Source organism: Puma concolor, chromosome B1, assembly GCF_028749965.1.
Source record: "Puma concolor isolate L17-30 chromosome B1, mPumCon1.1.hap2, whole genome shotgun sequence".
Classification (NCBI taxonomy): Eukaryota; Metazoa; Chordata; class Mammalia; order Carnivora; family Felidae; genus Puma; species Puma concolor.
The window spans coordinates 34,477,707-34,500,197 of NC_141670.1; the positions used below are offsets into that span (position 1 = coordinate 34,477,707).

The 22,491-nt window shown below is 45.0% G+C and overlaps 1 long non-coding RNA gene across 1 annotated transcript; it reads right to left on the reverse strand.

The window, feature by feature from the left end:
- Positions 1-2,162: 2,162 nt before the first annotated feature.
- LOC147581563 (uncharacterized) lies at positions 2,163-21,885 on the reverse strand. The gene is made up of 3 exons (XR_015249701.1): positions 21,444-21,885; positions 17,373-17,502; positions 2,163-2,292 (listed from the first exon to the last, which is right to left on the reverse strand). It is a non-coding gene; the product is annotated as an uncharacterized LOC147581563 (long non-coding RNA).
- Between the last annotated feature and the right edge of the window lie 606 nt (positions 21,886-22,491).

Consider the following 22,491-nt stretch of genomic DNA (forward strand, 5'->3'; position numbering starts at 1 on the left):
TAGTTATGGTTTATGATAGCCCAGAATATATGCTGACTCCTGAGTATTCCAATCGGCCCTGATTCTCTTCTGTATCAACTTTTGTCTCCTAAAATGGTGCGGCTTTGTAGATAGTATAGCAGATGGCTGGGAGGGAGGTTCAAGACTGGTTTTCTTTATTGCCCCCACCCCCTATTCTCTGGGAGGAAAAAGGAAGCCCTGAAGTTTACTCACCACCATCAACACCAAATGCATGGCAGACCTCATACGCAAGTGTACAAAACAAATCAAAACCAACAAGCAAACAAAAAAACTTGACACTAGATGCCTCTGGGGAGGAACATTGGGTAATTTGGTAAAAGGGTGGAAGAGAGATTGACTTTTCGCTGGAGCCTTTGTACCTTTTCTCCTGTAGACTGTGTGCATTTATTCTATATTCAGAAGTAATTTTTAAATAGGAAATACAGGGGTGCCTGAGTGGCTCAGTCAGTCGGTTACGCATCTGACTTCAGCTCAGGTCACACAGTTTGTGAGTTCAAGGCCCGCATCTGACTCTGTGCTGACAGTGTGGAGCCTGTTTGGGTTTCTCTCTCTGCCTCTCTCTCTGTCCCTCCCCCATTTGTGCTCCCTCTCTCAAAATAAATAAACTTTAAAAAAAAAAAGAAAGAAATTTGAAAATAAATAAATAAATAAATAGGAAACACATAAAATACTTTGTGAGACACTGCTGATCAAAACCCTAGAGATTCCTGATCTCAAGGAGCTTACAGTATTGTTAGGGAGACAATATGATTTTAAAAGAAAAGAATAATAGATATTCTGTACTGGCCTTCTGCTAACTTGTTGCCTGATATTAGCTAAGTTATTTAGCTACTCTGACTTCAATTTGTCTCTTTGTGGAATGAGAACACTGAATAAAATAACCACCTTGCTCATTTCATTTGTCCATCATTAATTCTGTTATTCATTTTATTTATCTATTCAAGAAATTAAAAAAAATTTTTTTAACATTTATTTATTTTTGAGACAGAGAGAGACAGAGCATGAACAGGGGAAGGTCAGAGAAAGAGGGAGACACAGAATCCAAAGCAGGCTCCAGGCTCTGAGCTGTCAGCACGAAGCCCGATGCGGGGCTTGAACTCACAGACCGCGAGATCATGACCTGAGCCGAAGTCAGCCGCTTAACTGACTGAGCCACCCAGGCGCCCCCTATTCAAGAAATTTTTAATGAGCACCGTTTTAGTTGTCTTTTCCTGTGCAGCCATCCAAAAACTTTGTACCTTAAAACACCAACACACATTTATCTCACAGTTGAGCAGAGTGGCGATCTGGGCAGGGCTCAGCTGTGTGGTTCTTCTGCTAGTCTCACTGGGGCTCATTTGTGTGCGTAGGGCCAGCTGTCACTCAGCTAAGGTGCCTCTGCTTCTGGGCTTTGGCTGGCTATCAGCTGGGACGACATGGACCCCATGTGGTCAGCCAGCCTACACTTGTTCACATAATCAATAAACCGGGGCTGGGCTTGATGTTGCCAACAGGGCACTAACCAATGCGACTCAAGCAGAGACTTGAAAAGTGCTTTTTCACTGGGACTTTGCCCCCTTGCTACTCCCACGATCCCAAGAGTTTCTGCTGCCAGCAAATGATAATTATGAAAATCTGGGGTGAGATGGATCGTAGGGCAAATCTCAGAAAAGAAATGATTAAGTCTCTACAATTATTAAAGTCAGGTAAACAAAACCTTCTTGAGAGAGACTCTTCTGGTCAGACCTCCCAAAACGTCTATTCAGATTTTTGTTACATTTTTGCCTTAATAAAATCTATTTGGACATCCAAATGACAGCATTAGCGTGTGTGGACTCTTTAAGAGCTTAAGAGAGGTAGTGATTGTTAACTGACTTGCCTTACTGGGGCTCCTGAATTTTTTTTTTTTTTTTTTTTTAACTACAGCTTGCAGAGCCATAAGATATATGACCACAGGGAACGGCAGGAATCAATCAATTAATTATGGGTTCTAAACACACACACGGTTCCTAGCACTGGCCGGCCAGACATTGCAGGGATAAAATGAGGCAAAATACCATTCCTTCCCTCCGGAAGCTTGGCATGAAGTTAGGGAAAACAAAAACAAAAACGAAAACGAAAACAACCTTAACACATCAGAAGAGAGATAACAAATACCAGGTAGCAAATGAAATGAAGATGTTGAATCCACAGTCCGGTGCAAGTATAGCATTTCTCCAGGTGTTCCAGCTGTTCTTACGCTTTCTGCTCCCCCCATTTCCTGCTGTGTCAAGTGTCCCATAGCAAATTACCCTGCGGAGAGGAAATGTTACTCAGTCTCACATCACTGGACTCTATCACACTCTCTCACACACCTGCTCACAGCCTCACATCCCTCACACACCCGTCATCACCCACAAAACACTCCCCTCCTCTGACCTGCACATCAGTCTATAAATTCATATCCTCGTTTTTCCGTTTGGCTAAGATGTCCCCCCCCCCACAAACACGCAAACCCAGAAGGAGGAGAAGATGGCACCTTTTTTAAAATACTGGGGGGGAAATGCACCAACTACAGTTCTGGCTTTTCTTCCTTTGGAGTAACTGTGAGGAGAAATCAAAGTCCACAGGGATAATGACCCAAAGAGCGGAAGAGCCTTAAGAAGGAAGGACTTCCTGCTAGAGACAGCACCTTCCTGGGGGTCAGAGGGCCTGAGTTTGAAAGATGATGTTAATACCTTCTCCCGGTATCATCTGAGGCCTGGGCACTGTGACTTTGAGTTTTCTTATGTTTCCAATGAAACTAATGAACATCACATCTCCTCTTTATACCTCATGAGGTTATTACAATTTTTCAATGTAATATGTAATACGGCAAATCATTCTATAAGATTCAAATAGTCAACGGGTTAATAGCTATATAAAACCAGAGGCGAGACTCAAACTATTTACTGACTGATGTCAGTAAGCTCTTAAATCAGTCAGTAAATCAAATCCTTGGCACGGACTGATCAGAGAGGACACTTAGCCCCCAAAATAAACTCTGTCTAGTGGTACAGGGGCTTACCAGCAGAATGCCAGGCTGTCTTAGTGGCTCCCCGTAGAGTGTGGGGAGTACAAAACACAGACAAAGACACAATGCCTTCTCTGGGGCCCGCCCTGTTCAAAAAGAAGATATTCATCCAGGCACACGTAGATGCCCACTGGTAAGATGATTTTTTTTTTCGCCGCAACTTAAAATCTAAAGACAGCATGATCGTAATAAAACACTACTAAACTGTGAATTACCACACGATTTTAACAGTCCCATTTGCCCCCACGCTTAAACGTTTAGAAGGCTGCGGCGCGCTTTCACCTCTAAACCGGAAAAGTAGCAAACGACTCTCTCCCTAAGTGCCCTGTCATTGTCAATGCCAACTGAAGTTTGCTTCCTTCGGGCTAATGATCAAAGAGGTTGCAGGAGAGATACTCACACACCGGAAGATACCGCTCGCTGTTACCCTAAATCGGATCTACGGCTCTCTAAGCCAGGGGACTTCAGAGTAACTAATAACGTCAGATGTGTTCTCCTCTGAAATTTAAAAAGCAACTTTCGGCCCCGTAAATGCCTAAAAGCCCCACTGCTAGGACTGATGCATATCTAGACGTGTCTGGCAAACCACTGCACTGGATTTGCCAGCTGTCTGTTCGAATGAGGGATGAAGAAACCTCCCGGGGGAGAATTCATTCCAAGGGAAGAGAAGGTCAAACAGATAAGCATGGCCTGTGGGGTCAGGGAAGGGACAAGTCCAAGGTCGGCATGGTGTTTGTCACTAGAATTTGAGTCCTGTGGATGTGGTGGGGATAGGTGGCTGTAAGAGGGAGAATTTGGCGTTTTCAGCTCTTAAATTTGGGGCCATAAACTGCACGGCTCTGGTAAACCTCTAACCCCCCGCATACAATACCACCGTCATTCCACCCACCTCGGGACTTCAAGCTCTGTAGGACACTGTGACATCCAGAGGGTGCAGCAGTACTCGGGAGAAGCCCCATGAGTGCCCAGCAGATGGCAGCGGTGCCTGGCCCAGGTAGCAGAGTCCGTGAATATCCTACACGCCGCGAGAAAATTGTTCAGTGCCCAGAGGACACCACATGACCGCTCGCTGGACCCCAGAGCACAGGCTGGAGGGGTTGTGAGGGAAGGGAAGCCCAAGATTCTGGGATACACATTGATTATTGAGAATGTTGGATTGCCTCCTCCGTCAGGACTCTGTAGCCTGGGATCTCGCCCCTTGTCGAACTCCTCCCATTTCCTAGGTGTGTTTAAAGGCCATCTCTAAGCCGATGACTTCAATCTTGTGTCACCATCCCAAACCTCTGTAGTGCACTCCAAACTCCTGTCTAACTGGACACTAGGTTTATCGCCATGTGGATACCGAATGGAAAGTGCCGGAAACTGAACTCCTAACCTTCTGCCCTCAAAACCTGCCCCTTCCTTATCCCCACTCATGGGACTGTCTTTCATCCTTCCGAACGATCAGGCAAAAAATTTTGCCATCATCGTTACCTCCTTTCTTTTCCTCACCTTCACGTCTAATTCATCAGCAAATACTAACCTCCAGGAACTGCTTAAGTGTCTTGGCAGCTTCTACTTTTGGTCTAAAGAACCACATCTCTTTTTGCCTGGATCACTTCAACACATCAAAGCGTGGAATTGGAACTCAAACGCTTATCTTTCTAGTGCCAGAAGACAGGAGGGAGAAAATAAGCCAGCAAGTTGGTTTCCATTAAAAGTCTGAAATGAGAAAACTCATGAAATGACCTCTATAAGGACGTGCGTGTCACACATCCCTCAAGGAGAATTCATGCGACACGGGGTCTCTCCTGTGAAAATCTTACCGTTGCTTCAGGGTTCAGTACACGTCTGTCCTCACATTCCATTTTTCTTAACAACACTAGCCTGTAGGAGGCATCTTCCGGCCCTGAAACCCCACAGCATTTACAGTACATATAGTTTATCCAACATTTGATTTCATTCTATCTTGGATTGCACACTAATCTTCTCTTGTGTGTTAATTTTGTTGTTCCAGCTAGAAGATGAGGCAGAGGTCTTGGCTTGAGCCAAAAGTAGGATTTGGCTGTGACTGAGGCCTGGCCCATAGATGATTAATAGGTGTGGCCATCATAAGTTATTTGTATATTAAGTTTTTGCTTAAAGAAAAATTTCAGTGGGACACCTGGGGGTCTCGGTCAGTTAAGCCTCTGACTTGATTTTGGCTCAGGTCACGATCTCACGGTTTGTGGGTTCGAGCCCCATGTCCCGCTCTGCACTGGCAGGGTGGAGTTTGCTCGGGATTCTTTGTCTCCCTCTCTCCCTGTCCCTCCCCAACTCATGTTCTATCTCTCTCTATCAAAATAAATAAACAAATATTAAAAAAAAAAAAAATGAAGAAGATTTTGAGCACGTGGGTGTGTGCATTCCAGAGTGCGTAAGGGGAAGATTGGGAACTGGGGAACGCTTGGTGTCTGACTTCAAATATTAGTTCCCTGCTCAGCCTGTGGATTCAGGTCTGAGCCCAACAGAGAGGAGATCTGCTGAGGCATTATTTTCTTGGACAAGCCTTGAGGGAAGGGAGCTAAGCTGTTCTGCTTTGATGTCTACGTGCCCGAGAGAAGCAGAGAACAGGTGAGCCAAGCACACTACCTGCTCCTTACGGTCTCAGGCCTGGCAGGGAAGCTCAGGGAGGGTCAGGGTTACCAAAAGCAAATTTGGATCCCATTAAAGAACCTTTCAGACCTCCTTCAAGGACACGTGGGCTAACGTGCTTATTAGCAGTTGACGTTGGCAGATTACATAGTTGGGCTGGCTCCTTCTTAATCTCCAAGTATAGTCATTTGTACAAACTTCTCCTCCTCTCTGCCACTCTGGTACCTCCCAGGTTGGTAAATGAAGGACAGAGCAAGGGCACCCTTGTCAGATATGACACCCCAGGAGGGCACTGAGAGAAGTGGCAGTGGTCTGTGACTGCTCCCATGTGACGTCAAGCACACGGGTGGGAAAAAAATGAGAAGGTTGTTCACAGGCACTCACAAAATGCGTCCAGCAAGGAATATCTTGGTGGGGCATTGAGGATAGTGGGGAACTGTATGGGATTTTAGCTTCCTACCTTTTTCAGGGAGTTAGCCTGATCTGGAGGAATTTAAATTATTACATTTTTCGGTGGCCTTGCTGAATCCACAGACAAGCGAGGCATGGGGAACCAGAAGCCAGTGCAGATTCCATAGGTGGAAGGCCCAGGGTGTTCACTTATCTGGAGTGTCCCAGACCATCAATAGAGTGGTCAGATTTTTCAAAAATAGAAATAAGTAACAAGTGTCCTTTTGAATCAGAGCTATCAGAAGACAACATGGGGGTCAGATCCAATTTCTAGTAGTGGAATTGGGAAAGCCATAAACATCATTGAATTTAATTTTCCTTAAAAAATGTATATATATATACATATATATACATATGTACATATGTATATACACATATACATATGTGTATATATATATACATACATATATACATATATATACACATATAATTGTACTATAATGCACTGTATCAGGATACTGACGATTGGCTGAGCGGTCTAAGGCACCAGACTCAAAACTGTAATGCACTGTAAACTTAAAATATTGTTATTCACATAATAATGTATCTATACACATAACCTAAGATTGAGGATCAGGACAACAGTTGGAATAATTTAATTTTTTTTTCTGAATTAACCTCTTTAGCTAAAGATTTATAACAAAGCACAGTTGGTTGATTTTCCAAGCCACCTGGCCTAACTTTATTAAATTAAGTTAAATTGAAAAGAAGTCCTAAGAAATAAGCTCTTGGCCTTAGCGCATATTTAAGGCCAGTTCCTCATTGGTGAAAAATGCCCCGCCCAGCATGGGTGCCTCATCGAAAACAGACAGGAGAAAACCAGAATTTGTAGGTTACCTTACTACTTATAAAATCAAAGATATCCCAGGTAAGTGATCTTGTCTCTTATCCTGTTCAGTGTCTTAATTCCAGATGATGCTTTATATTCTTTGAACATTTTTGTGTCACTTGGCCTCTTCATCTGCTCTCATTTGTCACTCTCCCAACTACAAAAGTTAAAGGACCCTGCTCAGTGCCCTCTTTCGCTGAGACATTGACATCTTCTGCAAGGAGAGGCAGCATTTCTTAGACTTTGGTTTCATGGGGAAGAGATCGCCTGGTGGCTTTTCCGAATACTGTTATTATCACATTTTCCAACCTAGAGAAATTAACCACAGCTCACACTTTGGTTCGGGCAGAACATACAGAACAGTGGAATACTCTGTTCCCATCAGGCATTTCTCTGATCAGGTCATTCAGTTTGGGCCATAATCTCAACGACATTTCAAAGTGCTGAAAAAAAAAAATCACACTCTACCTTACATGGATCTTTTATTTTTATTTCTTTTTTATTAATACGTAATTAACATACAATAAGACACGTAGATCTTCAGAGTGCTCGGTTTTTAATTAACGTACAATAAGACATGTAGATCAGTTTTCACATCTGTATATACCCCCTCACCAGCCGAAACAAGGTATAAAAGTGTGGGTATTAGACAAATTCATCAGCAGCACCAAGGACAAAATGGTAAATCTGGGTTTCGTACAGCTCCTCCCTGAGCTAGCTTTTATGCCCCACACAGTAGATGTCCTGAGTAAATGAGATTCAAGTACAATTTGTAAAGAAAAGAATCTCAACACGGAAACTCATCAGGCCAAGTCTGATGCTAATTTGGATGTCAAATATTTCGTAAATGTGTACACATCCTTAGATATTTTCTGATTACAAAGTAACTCGTGTTTATTGCAAAAACAAAAAATCGGAAAATACCAAAAACTCTTAAAAAGAAAATACAAAAGGCACTTTTACAAATGTAAACTGTTATGTCTTTGTAATAAAAAGAAAAAGATCATCCACAATCCTATTAAGCAGACAAAATCACTATTAACTCTGTCTTACAATCTTCTTTTAAATACACGTTTGATAGGTAGATATTAGTATGTGTGTGCTTTTTTTTTTAATTTTTAAAAAATGTTTTTATTTAGTTTTAAGAGAGAGAGAGAGAGAGAGAGCACAAGTAAAGGAGGGGCAGAGAGAGGTGGAGACACAGAATCCAAAGCAGACTCCGAGCTGTCAGCACAGAGCCCGACGCGGGGTTCGAACTCGTCAATCTCGAGATGCTGACCTGAGCCAAAGTTGGACGCTTAACCGACTGAGCCACCCAGGCGCCCCTGTATTTTTTTTTTAACGGGATCTTACTATGCATATTGTTTTATGTTGCTAGGTGAAATAAGGAGTTTCTGACTTGAAGTTCAGCCCCCACTGCACACGCTTCACATCTCTCATCATAGAGACTGGAGCTCACCGGAGAAAACAGGCTTAACGGCAGATCTCAAGGCCACCTCGCCCAGGACCCAGCCTCAGGAGACATCTGCCACCAAGAACCCCTCATGAGCCTGTTCAGCATTTTGTAACCCGCCTGGAAAACTGACAGGAACCTTCTGAATGTCGAATTCAAGACTTGTAAAACATTGCCGGAAATTTAGGTAGCAATATGCATAAGTGTCTGTCTCCTGGCCAATTACTGAGCTCCCCATGTGAGCAAATGCTTCTCAGCAGTTCCTCGCATGAGATGTTTGCTGCCGATGCCATAATCGTCTGCCTGCGTGAAGATCAGTGTGGGGCTAAACGAGCATTTCTAATGCTGTCATCGAAACTCAGTGTGATTCTGAGATTGGGCACCGAGGAATTGGATTTCCAAGACAAAACGACTGCAGTATAAACCGACAAGATAAATTTCTATGGGCAAATTTACGCAAGGTCATTATTTTACCTATTGCTTTGGTTAATGTTTTCACAGGCCTTCAAGCCCCATGTTTCCAACTTACTGCACCTTCAGTATGAAATCTCTTTTTAGTTTTTGCAAAGAAACATTAGCTTTTGAATCTTCAAGTAACACTCCCCCAAACTATAGATATATTTCCCCTCTTGAATAGAGCAGAGATCCCAAGAAGAATAAAGTAACAAGAGATCCTCTCCAGGCACTATGTGAGCCCGGGGGCTGTGTTAACAAAGGGAGGGGAGGGGAGAAAAAAAAAAAAGAAAGAAAGAAGAAACTGATTCCAAGGATATTCAGCAGAAGAAAGCCTGTGATTCAGCAAAAGAAAGCCATGGACGATTTTGTTCAGCTCACAGACATGAGGATCACTGCCGCTGGGAAAAGACAGCTCCCTAATCTCAGGCTTCTCAGCCTGCCAGCAGCAAGGAACATTACTCATAGCTATTCTTTCTTTTTAGGAAATCCAGCTCCAAGGGACGATCCCATGCTGTCTAAAAGAAGCTACCTATGAAGAAAAATGAGAACAATTAAGCCCTCAATCGGTACAAGAAACTTTTAACAGCTGAGACCCGAAAACGAAAATGGAGATAATGCTAATGATTATGTTTTATAGCCTCAACTTGCCTTACATCTGGAAGGGTTCCAAAGCCCTCAGCAGGTTGTCACATTGATAGAAGGGGCCCCTGCTGAGACGCAGCTGCTTCTGGGGAAGAGTCGGCATCTGGAGAACAGCTGCATATCAATCCCTGACATACACAGAGCAGGAAGGCCAGGGAAGCCCTCTGCAAGGGCGCCCCTTCTACCTGGAGCCTCCTTCCTTGGCTCCAAGGATTCAGAAAGGCTGAGGCGTCACATTTGCTAACTAACAGAAGTGCAATAAAAGTTTAACTACCGGTAAGCTTTGGGGAAGGAGACGGTCCGGACAGTGAAGCTTTCTACTTAGCCGAAGGGTTCTTGACACATTTTTAAGCACCCACTTTTGTTTAACATTACAGATGAAAACTTATCTAACATGTCTCGTTGGCTTCTCTGACTTTCCCAATTCAAATTAACCAGAGAGCCCCGATGTTACACTTTGAATTCATCCACTATCCATCAACGTGAAAAGATTTATGATGTCTCAGTGGGCTTTTGTCACAGAGAAGCTTCCAAAGCATTCTCTGTGTATACCGTTGTGCACGTGTTTACGTGCACGCGCTCACACACAGGCTTAGGGAGAGGGCGGGGAGAAGGGAGGGAGAGAGACAAAAATGACATTGTGACAGGAATTAGCAGACTGCATTGCGAGTGCCACCCTTCCATTAACTAGCAGTGTGACCTTGAATTAGTCACCTCAACTCTGCGCTAAAATGAGGAAGGCTCATTAGATGTTCTTTAAGGTCAAATATTAATGTTGGTAATTAAGAATTATATTACTCCAAATTCCTTTCTTCTTCTTCCTCCTTTTCTTTTTTTTTCCTTTCTATTATTTTCTCTTTCTTTCTTCTTTCATTTTTCCTTCCTCCCTTCCTTCTTCCTTCCTTCTTCTTCCTTCCTTCTTCCTTCTTTCTTTCTTTCTTCCTTCTTCCTTCCTCCTTCCTTCCTTCCTTCCTTCCTTCCTTCCTTCCGTCCTCCTTCCTTCCTTCCTTCCTTCCTTCCTTCCTTCCTTCCTTCCGTCCTCCTTCCTTCCTTCCGTCCTCCTTCCTTCCTTCCTTTCAAATCCTATAATAACATTATTAGAACACCTCCTAATGATCCCATTTCCTCAGTTCCCCACCCCCCCCCATTTGTTAATTACACGTGTTGGGAAGCTAGGAAAGAGAGAGATCGCCATGGACCAGAATAGCCTGGAAAGGCTTCTTGGAAGCAGCATATGAGAAGCTGTAAGATTCGAATTAAAAGCAAGGGTTAAGGAAGACAAGCTAGTTGCAACTGCAGTATGTACAAAGGGAAGGACACAGGATACATCTGGTCTGCACAGACAGGCACACGCAGACCCAGCGCAAGGGTCACGCCCTTGGATACCCCTAGGGACAGCCGAAGCAGTCCAGGGCTCTACAGTAGGGAGCAGGCAGACTGTAGTGAACTAGAGAGCCTGGACCCAGCCTCAGGACTTCGATGGAAATTTTATAAAATATCGACTGAGCAAAACAAAGAGATCTCCAAGCAAGATAAGCCCATAAGACCACAGTTGGTGACCTGGCATAATTATTTAAATGGCTTGTGGTTTTATTTAAAAAAAAAAAAAAAAAGAAAGAAAGAAAGAGAAGAAGAAGTAAAAGGAATCAAAATTGCATGGCCTTCATAAAAAAAAATAAGTCAACTTAAGGTCTTGATGAATAAAACATGATGAGGTTAATTTTAAATCCCTTTTATGCTATCTGTCTCCTGGAGAATTTTCCATTGTCCTTGTACAATAATGTAAGTTATCACATTGGGGCTTTTTTGCTCATCTATAAATAGCTCCTTCACCCATAACCCAGGGATGACAGTCTACTTTTATTATTTAAACACGTCTCCCACTATGAACAAGCTATTTCCAGGAAGTCCAAATTTCGCAGCAATATTGCTGTCAGTTAGTCTGAGATGCATATGTTGGGCAAATGTTGCAATAGAGACCGTTTCTGTGCTGAGCCTTATTGTGATTCAGCAAAAGAATGAAAAATGAGAAAGAAAACTGGCACCGTAGGGCTAGAAAGAAATCTTGGCAGCCAGTGCTAAGAGTAATTACCAAAATCGGGAGCCAGAAGCGTTCATGTTTGTTCTTCAGAGGGTCCCCAGGACTGAAGACAGGCCAAGAGAGAAACAAAACCGTATTGTAAGGATCCAGATTGATCAACTCTGTTTACAGTTAGTTATTTGCTTCTGGAAATTCAATGATCCCTTCTAGGAGAAACCTGGTCTAGGAAAAGAGGAAGCTGCAGCCGTCAGAATATTAGAACTTCCATTCTAGAGGGAGGCTATTACTAAGCTGGAGCTACAAGCAGAGAACTGTAGGCAACAGTGTTGGCAAGACTCAGCTGAGGGCACCCTCTGAGGCAGTCACCCCCCACCAAGCACCCCACTACCGGCCACATACCCGAGCCACATTTGGCTACCTACCCAAGACCGCAACAGACTACGTTCAAGGCTGGGCCCAACACTGAGAAAGGCTTGTGGCTAATAATGGATGTGGATTTGTGAACAGTTCTGGATTGGATTGAGCTCTTAGGTCAGCCTTGAGAAACCCAGCACCTGACCACTGAGGTGCCGTCCCAGACTGCCAGGCCCCCTCGCCGTGTCCCAGAAATCTGCTCACCAGCAGCCTCAGACAGACAGCCTCTCCCTGGAGCCTGCCCCAAAGTAAAAAACATAAAATAAAACCAAGAACGCATGATTAATCCAGAATGAAGTTACCTCCTTTCCCAGAGACTGGTGTCCCGTCATCCACCAGAGAAGAGAAATATCTCCAGAACGCAGCTAACCCAGGCATTCGCTGCCTCATTCTGACACTTTCAAATGTCCTCTGCCCCAGTGTGGCAGTTGAGAGCTGGGGCTCTGGAGTCATATACATGCCCTGGGATAAAATCCTGGTTCTGCGGCTAATTGTAACTCAATTCCTTTCTGCCTCAGTTTCTCCCCATCTACAAAAAGATGCTATAGTATCACTACCTCCTCACAGAGCTATTGTGAGGGCGAACTGAGACAAGGCATGGAAGCCCGGGAACAGGGCCTGACATATAAGTGCTCAGTAACAATTGGCCATTCTTACTTTCATCGTCTTTCAGGGGAACATCGAGACGGAGCTCTATCCGAGAGACTGGCCTGCCACACTCAGCTCTGTTGGCTGTCGTGCTCGATTACTGTCCCCTCCAGCATTTCAGCCTCACAGGGTTAAGTGCTTCTGCTCCTCTGACCTCTCTGCCAAGCCTCCCTCCCCTTCCAGACCTTTCCGTCCTGCCCTGTGGGACCCCTCTTCTATGGGATAATTTTTCTACCTTTCCTACAATCTGCCATCATCTTGGGTCATTTATGCATCTGTATGAATGCTGGTACCTACAAACATCAGATCTAGGATTGCAAACTTCGATGTCACCCAGAGCAAAGCAGGGAATAGGGGTGAACAAGACAAGCCAACCTAGCAGTGTAATGAGACGGCATGTAGCAGCATTGGCAATGGCATTAACTGAGAGGGGCAGGGAGGGAGCAGGCTAGAGACTTGAAAGCACCCCATCTCGACACAAGCAGGATATGCCCCAGGAGAATGCAAATTTCTAGAGAAAATAGAAATGCAGGATTCTTCAATGTTGGCAACTGTTTCAGCTTAAAAAAAAAAAAGCAGAATGCAGGCCAAATAAAATAAGTCTATGGGCCAGATTCTGCTCTTGAGCAGACAGGTTGGAAACAATGCCTCAGCCCCCTGTTTCCTAGGCAGCATCATTTTCTCTTGAGCTCTACGTTATCTCTGCACCGTCCTCTAGGTCTGTCTTCCGATCCTGTTTTCATCTGGGAGGTTCTTACACATCCCCCCTGACTCCTCACTTCATATTGCAAGGGTATTATGATTTCCTACTTTTTATATAATTCTTTTAGTGTATTTATTTATTTTGAGAGACAGAGAGAGAGAGAGAGAGAGAGCACAGGCAGAGAAGGGGCAGAGAGAGGGAGAGAAATGATCCCAAGCAGGCTCCGCGCTGTCAGCACAGAGCTTCATATCCCATGAACCGCGAGATGGTGACCTGAGCCAAAATCAGGAGTCAGACGCTTAACCGACTGAGCCACCCAGGTGTCCCGTATAACTTCCTGTGTTTAGCTTCCCATTTACTCATCTAGAGTTTCCTCTAGGCTGTAAGCATGATAGAGGCAGGCACCTCGCCTGTCTTCTTCACCACCATATCCCCCTCACTCAGCGGAGTGCCTGGCACCCTGGAGAGGCTTGGAAAACACTTAAAAGGAACCAAAAATTAATCTGTCAACCCCTGCTTTGCCCTCTAACCTCAATGCCGAGATCCACACACATCCTAGATTCTGCCTTCACCCGGATAGACCCTCGGAGGCTGAAATTTGCCACATCTGTGGCGGTTTTAAAAATATATCCATAAATTCTCCCTTCGAAAGAGGTGGAGCTCACTTTTCCTTCCGTTGAGTAGAGGCAGGATTTAATGGCTGCTTCTAACAACAGAATGCAGCAGGAGTGTGATATGCCCCTGCCAAGATTAGGTTATAGAAAGACCGTGTTAGTCCATTCGGGAAGCGACAACTTCCCACAGACCGGGTGATTTACAAACAACGGAAAGTGATCGCTCACGGTGTCGGAGGCTGGAAATCTAAGACCAAGGTGCCAGCCTGGTCTGGTGAGGGCCAGACTTGTCGCATTGTCACGGAGTAGGGGTTAGGGAGCTCTTTGGAGCCTCTTTTATAAAGGCATTCACCCCATTCACGAGAGCTTCACCTCATGACCCAGTCCTACCTCCTAATCTCTTGGAGGTTAGGTTTCAGTGTGTGAATTTTGAGAGGACACATTCAGGCCCTAACAAAGACCATGGCTTCCTCTTGGGCTCAGGCTCTGCCTTCCTCCGTCTTTCCCTCTCCCTCTCCTTCCTCCTCTTGCCCCACCCACCCTTCTGCTTCTCTCTGGCCTCACTTGCTTTGGAGGAAGCCATGTTGTGGCAGTTCTGTGGAGAAGTCCACGTGGCAAGCAACTTCAGCACCTGCCAACAGCCCTGCGAGGGAGTGGCAGAGGATCCTCCAGACCCAGTCAGACCTCTAGGTAGCAGCATCCTGCACTTGCAGCTGGACCGAAACCATGAGACACCTGCGCCAGAACCTTCCAGTTAAGCCACTCCCTGATTCCTGACCCTGAGAAGCCGTGCGATGCGTTGGCTGTTTTAAGACTACACTTTGGGATTCTTTTTTACACAGCAAGAGATAACTGATAAAACACCTCAAAACGGAAATAATCATTATCCCTCCTCCTCCCCTTCTCCCTCACTTTCCAAACTTAGTCCTCCTCTGATGTCCCCTGGTTCTATTAACGGCTCAATCCTTTCAAGTTACAAAGGCTACAAAGTCAGGGTCCTTTCTGGATCTCCTCCATGCTTCCCTGCACTCCCTATCTAGTTGACAGTCCAGACTCCGGACTAATACGGCAATATCCACTACTCAGTCCCCACTCTCTTTTCCTTTTGCCACTTTCCCACTCCACGCCCTCCTTACTCTTCTCCTGAGCGTCCTAACTCATTCTTTTAGCGTTGATTTTTCCATAACACATCAGCCAGACTTCTAAGGAAATTTTTATTCCAATAGGTCATTTTCATGATCAAAAACTTTAATAGTTTTCCATCATGAATGGAAAAAAGCCAACTGTCTTAGAACAATACAACCTGACCTGAATTCTCTTTCCAATCTTACTCTCCACTGCCATTTTTCATATATTCCAAGCTCATGCAACAAACACTTCTGGAATAGCGTTATGGTTTGTTGGTACTTGTTCCGGTTATCCATTGCAGCTTAAATACTACGTCTTGGTAGTATTTAGCGATTTAAACAACCACTTTGGTTCGATCGTGATTCTAGGGGTCGGAAACTTCCACAAAATTTGATCGGTTTGTCTCTGATCCACTCGGCATCGGCTAGGCTGGAGGAATCTTACTTCCGAGGTGGCTTCTTCACCTACACATCTGCCACCTTGGTGCCCCTTGGCCCTTCTTTCCACAAGGCGTCTCTCCTCTCAGAGCTCCTCCCCATGACTTGGGCATTTTCCTGGCGGTCTCAAGATAACCTGGTGGTTATCCTTTTTTTATGGTGACTAGTTTCCAAAAGGGAGTTTTCTACGACTAAACATGCCAAGTGACTCAAACTTCTCATGACTTCTTCTTGGGAGTCCTGTAGCATCACTTGTTTATGGAATGAATTTCAGGGATAGTCCAGATTCAAGAAGAGAAGCCTTTACAAGAGTGTGATTAAGTTTAGGTGTTATTCTTTGAGCGGGGTGGGGTTATCTTTGAAGCTAAGTACCACTGTACTCTTTATGCCTGGGGGAACCCTTAGGATAATTTGGAGACATTGGGAGGAAAGTTCCAAAAAGCAAGACAATGGACAGCTATTAATACCTACATAAGCTTTTATTTTCCTTAGAACTCAGGAGGAAGAAGTGGTGAAACACATTTGAAAAATGTGCTGCCGCTCCTTTTTTAGAGAAGAGGGCAGGAAAGAAGCACAAGAAATGGAATTGGATTTTAGGAAAACAAACTGAGGACAGAAATACAGCAGGTTCATCCAGAGCGCATACCTGATCGACCTACCCACATACTATCTCTACTAACTAAAATTTCACTTTAGATAGTAACTTTTCAGTCCATTTATAGCCTGGGTAGAAATGGACCAAAGTCTTCCTGTCCATTGCAAATCTAAATCAAATCACTCTTCATACCAGATGAGCCCCCTCTCATCCGTCCAGCTGGGACGCGCCCGGCTCACTATGATTCTTTCTTTCTTGCAACATATACAGTTCATGTCTTAATCACACAGTGTGTCACAAATCTTTGAGCATTGTCATCATATGTTTTAATGGCATCAGAAAAAAAAGTCGGGCAGGAATGGCAACGAGATATCATCTAAGCTGATTCTTTTGTCTTGAGGTGGGGACAGAAAGGCTCAACATGAGATTGAGTCGCTTGAGCAAGGTCACGCCAGAGTCAAAGAGCTAAGCTGATCTCCAAGTTCCATCTTTAATGCTCTGTCCCCGTCAGAGTACGTATGTTCATCAGTCTGGTTTCTCCAGGGTTGGGGTGGGGGTGGTAAAAATCTCTTTGAAAGTTAAAAATCCCTTCTTTTTTTGTCTCTGGCATGTCTCTTAGCAGGGTAAATGGCAAGAGCTCAATATGTACTATGATTTGGGGACTGGAAGATAAAGATACATCCCCCTTTAGTCCAACTATAAAATCGGTCAATGAGGACGGTGCTGGAGTTAAGCCATGTTTCTGGCATCCGCCCAAAGAGTAAAGAGAGGATAAAGATCCCTGAAAATTGAATACAACAGAATCTAAACATCCAAATGATTTGTGATAAGATCTACACCTAAGATGGGGGGTATCTATTGAAGGTGAGGAGAGAGCAGCAGCCCCATATCTATGGAGCCCATAGTGGGAGGAAATGGGGCAGTCACCAAAACACAGCTGTGCCCGGCAGACGAGGAGTCCAGAGATGAAGACTCCCACGAGTCCTCAGAAGTATCTGGGGGACACTAGCGGTAGATTGGGCAGCTAATTTCCCACACCAGTGCAATAGATGTCTGTCGAATTGTAACTGGAGTTACACAAGATCTAACTTACATTGTAGATGTGGCCTCATAACCATGATTCATTCCCCTTATCACTCTTTGACCGTTGGTAGTGAATATGGCCTTCAAACCATTTATTCAATAACGCGAGGACCACTTATCAGCTCTCATGACTGTTTCATGTCAGAACCTGTTGTGATTTGTCAGTCACCTTTATCACAATCTGGGAACTGTGACCCACCCTTCAGATACCTACCTTGTTAGTCTCTCGTTATGGCTCTTTTATCCTGCGTGATGTTACGGCTACTGTGTTCTTTGCTTATCCCACGGGATGAAAAATCCATGGGAGGCAGAGAGTAAGACAGCACAGCGTCTTCAACAGTGCCCTGCAAATTGAGGAATTCTCAATAAATCTTTGTTTACCTGAGACGGTGCTGTCCACGTCCACAGATGTGGCTTCAAATCCTGGTTCTGACATCTAGTACTGTGTGACTTTGGGCTAATTATGTAACCTCTGTCAGCACTAGTTTTCTCCTCTGAAAGATGGGGTAATAATATCTCCCTCATCCATTTCTTGTGATGATTCATCGAGAAAAGAAATACACGCAGGGGCGCCTGGGTGGTTCGGTCGGTTGAGTGTCCAACTCTTGATTTCAGCTCGGGTCATGATCTCACAGTTCGTGGGATAGAGCCCTGTGTGGGGCTCTGCACTGACAGCACGGAGCCTGCTTGGGATTCTCTCTCTTCTCTCTCTGTCCCTCCCCCCTCCACATGCAAAGCATAGTGAATAAAGCATAGAATCTAATGAATAAATGAGGTGAATAAATCAAGCTATCATTATTTTAGGCGTGTGGGGCATGTTGTCTGTTCACCACGAGCCAGTCATCTCCCTCCCCCATCCCAAGAAGCAGGCCTAATCCTAAAGAACTTGGAGGACTGAGAACATTCCTGGCTCGCCAACACCAAAGCGCAGGCATGGGAACCATTATGAGCTTAAAAACTCATGTTAGCATTCATCCTTCAACTGGGCACACTAAGAAAGACATACCTCCTTGTTCTAACATAAACCCACCGCCATCATGTAATGAAGGAAAACCACCCAAAATGTGTTTCCTACACGAGCCCACGTGTTGGCTGCAACCTTTCGAGAGCTCTATTAGCAACACAAATTCTACATATCCTGCCAGGAAGATCAAGGAACAGAGTCAAGGGAGGGACACATTTGATTTTCCATGTCTCCTGCTGGATCCTTCTTGTTCCTGCAGTTCAGGCAGAGTCTCGAAAATTCTGACTTTCCAACTCCTCCTATTCATGAAGGATTTTTTTTTCCTTTTCCCCACTGCACCAGAAAGGTCCTGAGCAAGCTTGAGCAAATTGACTTCCTCCTCAGGTTTTTTGGTGCTGAACACAGAAAATCTCTTCCAGTTCATTTTCTCTCTCTCTCTCTCTCTCTGATCCTATCTCTTTCTCTCCCTCCCTCCCTCCCTCTCTCTCCCCCCGCTTCTCCTTCTCTCTCTCTCTCCCCTTTTCCCTCTCTCTCTCTTTCATCCTGTTTACCTGTCTGTCTGTCTCTCTCTCCCTCTCTTTCTCTTTTCTTCCCTCTCTCTCTCTCTCCCTGTCTCCCTCTCCCTCTTTCCTTCAGCCTCTTTTCCTGTCTGTCTCTCTCTCTCTCACTGTCTCTTTCTCTCTCCATCGCTCTCTCTCTCTCCCTGCCTCTCTCTCTCTCACTGGAAACAGCTGACTTCTCCGTGGTACACACAGCAGAACTCGGGGGCACCAGGCCACTGAGCCCTTCCACAAACGCCCTCCTCGGTGGCTTCACGTTCTCAGCCACTCCAACCCTGTAAGTTTCCAGATGACTTGAGGTTTTGAAAGCAAATGAAGCAGCGAAACTGCTTCAGCTGCTAAATTCTTCCTGGATCCATTGGGAAAGGACAAAAACCTGCCATACATGGCAATCTGAGTTTTGCAGACACTTTCCTTTCCTTTTCCATATGAAGTCACTTGCTGATCCCAATTTCCTTGGGGATCGAGATCAGCTATGCGCTGAGTATATATAAACAGGTGCAAAGCCCGCCCGTATTGAGCCATAACCAGATAGCGATACGTCTGTGGCCTTTTGTCACTTACGGGCCATCTTCACGGACATTCAGCTCACTTGATTATCACACCATGTCAGGGAGAGCACGTGTTATCGTCCCCATTTGGGGCGAGGACCTGAGGCTCAGGTTTTGCCCTATGTCAACACACTGTCCAGTAGAATACACTTGCCCAGAGACTGACACGGACCCTCATGTGCCCGCAGAAGACATGACCATTTCACTTGCAGTTCTTCGTGCGTTTATCTATAACCCACCGTCGTCTGCACTGCTCCCAACTTCTGATCGTCAGATGCCTTGTGTTTTGTCCAAATTGGTGTCTTAAGGAAGATACTAAAATAGGTGCTCCTTTAATCCTCGAGATGTTCAGATCCAGCGAGCCTAATAGCCCGCCAGCCATATCCCTTCCTGTAAGTCACAGAGAGCCACACTTTGTAATCTCTCTTAGACGAGAAAGGAAATACTGCCTTGTCTCATCAGAAATATGCAAAAATGAAGGGAAGGAGACAACCACATCCAAAATGGCTACAGAAGAAAAGTCGATGTGATCGCCGCAGGGCAGAGAATCTGTCTCTCCCAGAGGGGTCACACGGCACAATCAGATGCCCCCATTATTTTCATTTTTAAAAATTTCCGTTAATGTTTATTTATTTTTGAGAGAGACAGACAGAGCACGAGTAAAGGAGGGGCAGAGAGAGAGGGAGACACAGAACCCGAAGCAGGCTGCAGGCTCTGAGCCGTCAGCACAGAGCCCCACGCGGGGCTCGAACTCACGAACCACAAGATCACGACCTGAGCGGAAATGGGAGGCTTAACCGAATGGGCCCCTCAGGCGCCCCAGATGGCCCCGTTATTTTATTTTATTTTTTCAACGTTTATTTATTTTTTTGGGACAGAGAGAGACAGAGCATGAACGCGGGAGGGGCAGAGAGAGAGGGAGACACAGAATCGGAAACAGGCTCCAGGCTCTGAGCCATCAGCCCAGAGCCCGACTCAGGGCTCGAACTCACGGACCGCGAGATCGTGACCTGGCTGAAGTCGGACGCTTAACCGACTGCGCCACCCAGGCTCCCCGGCCCCGTTATTTTAATATGAACTTCTCTTCTCAGTCATCTCTGAGATGTCCCCTCTGAGACATGGGCCCTTTGGGGATGGAGCCGTTCAACCAGGTGTGCAACAAGCCTTTCAGAGGACATCACTTGCTGCCTCTTGCTGCCTCCGCTCTGCCGTCCTTGCACTGGGACACTGGAGGCTGGCCAGTTTCTAAAAGCCTCGAGAAAGCCCGGACACTTTAATAAGCAAATGAACCACAGCCAAAATGTGGCCGAAGGTGATTCGAAGGTGCGTTATTGGGGCGCCTGGGTGGCTCCGTCAGTGAAGCGTTCGACTTCGGCTCAGGTCATGATCTCCCGGTTTGCGAGTTCGAGCCCCAAGTCGGTCGGGCTCTGTGCCGACAGCTCAGCTCAGAACCCGGAGCCTGCTCCGAGTTCTGTCTCCCTCTCTCCCTGCTCCTTTCCTGCTCACACTCTCCCTCTCTCCCTCTCTCAAAAATAAACATTAAAAAATTTTTTAGAAAGCAAAGGTGTTTTATCTGTTAAATAAATTGACAAGCCTACGGTAAGTTTCTTCCATATAACATTTTGTGGTGATCCAGGCTGTGCACAAAGGTACACAAATGACCACAGCAATTTAAAACATAATAAAGATAACTCCCAGTCATGAAGCACTTATTCTCTGCCAAGCACTGCTTTACGTATCTTATCTCCGGTCCTCATAATAATCCTGAGAAGTGGATGGCGTGAGCACCATTTTACAAACAAGGAAACTGAGGCCAGAGAGGTAGCCCGAAGTGACACCTGCAACATGAAGTCATGCCGCTCAGAAGCCTGTGCTCTCACTCGGGCATGTGGTGGGAACGGGTGCTTCTGGATGCTGTGTTGACGTTAGGCCTGGTTGGCCGATATTCAGCCGGCAGAATGATACGGATGCTGGGGTTGTAAAACATAAGTATGATAGGTGTCTGGCTTGTGAACAATCCTGAGTTCTCTTTCTAGAACAAATTTCATAATCAGTCATGTTTGGGAGAGATTAGGGATCATTCAGGCCTTTCTTTTCTTTCTTCTTCTTCTTTTTTTTTTAACTAAATTAACCTACTTTTTCTTTCCAAATGTTCTATCCAGTAGTTCCCATAGATGAGAGAAATGAATACATTAAAAAGATATGTTTACCTCTAGATGTATCCCAGGGGGCTACTGGAGGGACATTCAATCCCTTCAATGATTTTCAAGCTTCTTTGGAAACATTTTTCCCTGTGGATGTGAAACCAAGGTCATAAAATTTCAGAGCGAATGGACAAATTGAAATACAATCTGCAATTCACCATCTGGCATCTACTTAATAATGAGGCTGGGGAAAGGAAAGAAAAGCAGAATTTTTAAAATTTTCCCAGATAAACCAACCTGATAGACAAATCCTTACTGTTGGCATCTATGCCACGGGACTCTGTGGAATAACGGCCAGTCCATCCCTGCCTGACACAGCAGGGAAGCGAATGGAAGGATGGTCTGGTTCCATCTCCACCCTGGCACTGACCAGTTACGAGATATTGGACAAACCACCAACACACCTCGACGTCTGTACCAGTACAATAAAAAATGTGATGACATTTATTTCTCCCAACAAGAACATTCTTACGTTTATAAGTACCCCCGGCAGCCTATTTGGCTACAATTCTCATTTATTCACACAGCCATTACCTTCTTACGAATTTCTGTTAATGGGCTAAGGCTGAGGAGTCACAACTGGACCATGTGATTATGTACTAGGTAGTGTTACAAAGGACAAAGACTTTTGTAGAAAAGATGTTGGAGCTAGCTCACGTGGAGGAGGACAGCAGGTGAGAATGGAGAGGAAGACACCCACAGTCAAGGGAATTACTAGTGTTGAGGTAGTAAGAACCAGCCAGAATAAGCTGATTAGAAAATACCAAAGTGTAAGAGGCAAAGAAGAAGGAACCACGGGAGCTTTGGCATTGCTGATCATGACCGTTTCTCCCTCTTACCAGTAGCCATCCGTTTTCAAATGCCACGAGGAACACTCCATGTGATTTTGAGTAGATTCAAGGACAAAACAAGGGAATGAACCAAAGCATACAGTTTCTAGAAAGCAATTGTATTGCTTTCCTATGGCTGCCATGAGTATCCCCTCACAAACCGGGTGCCTTGAAAGAACAGGGATTTATTGTTTCATAGTTTTGGAGTCCAGATATCTGAAATC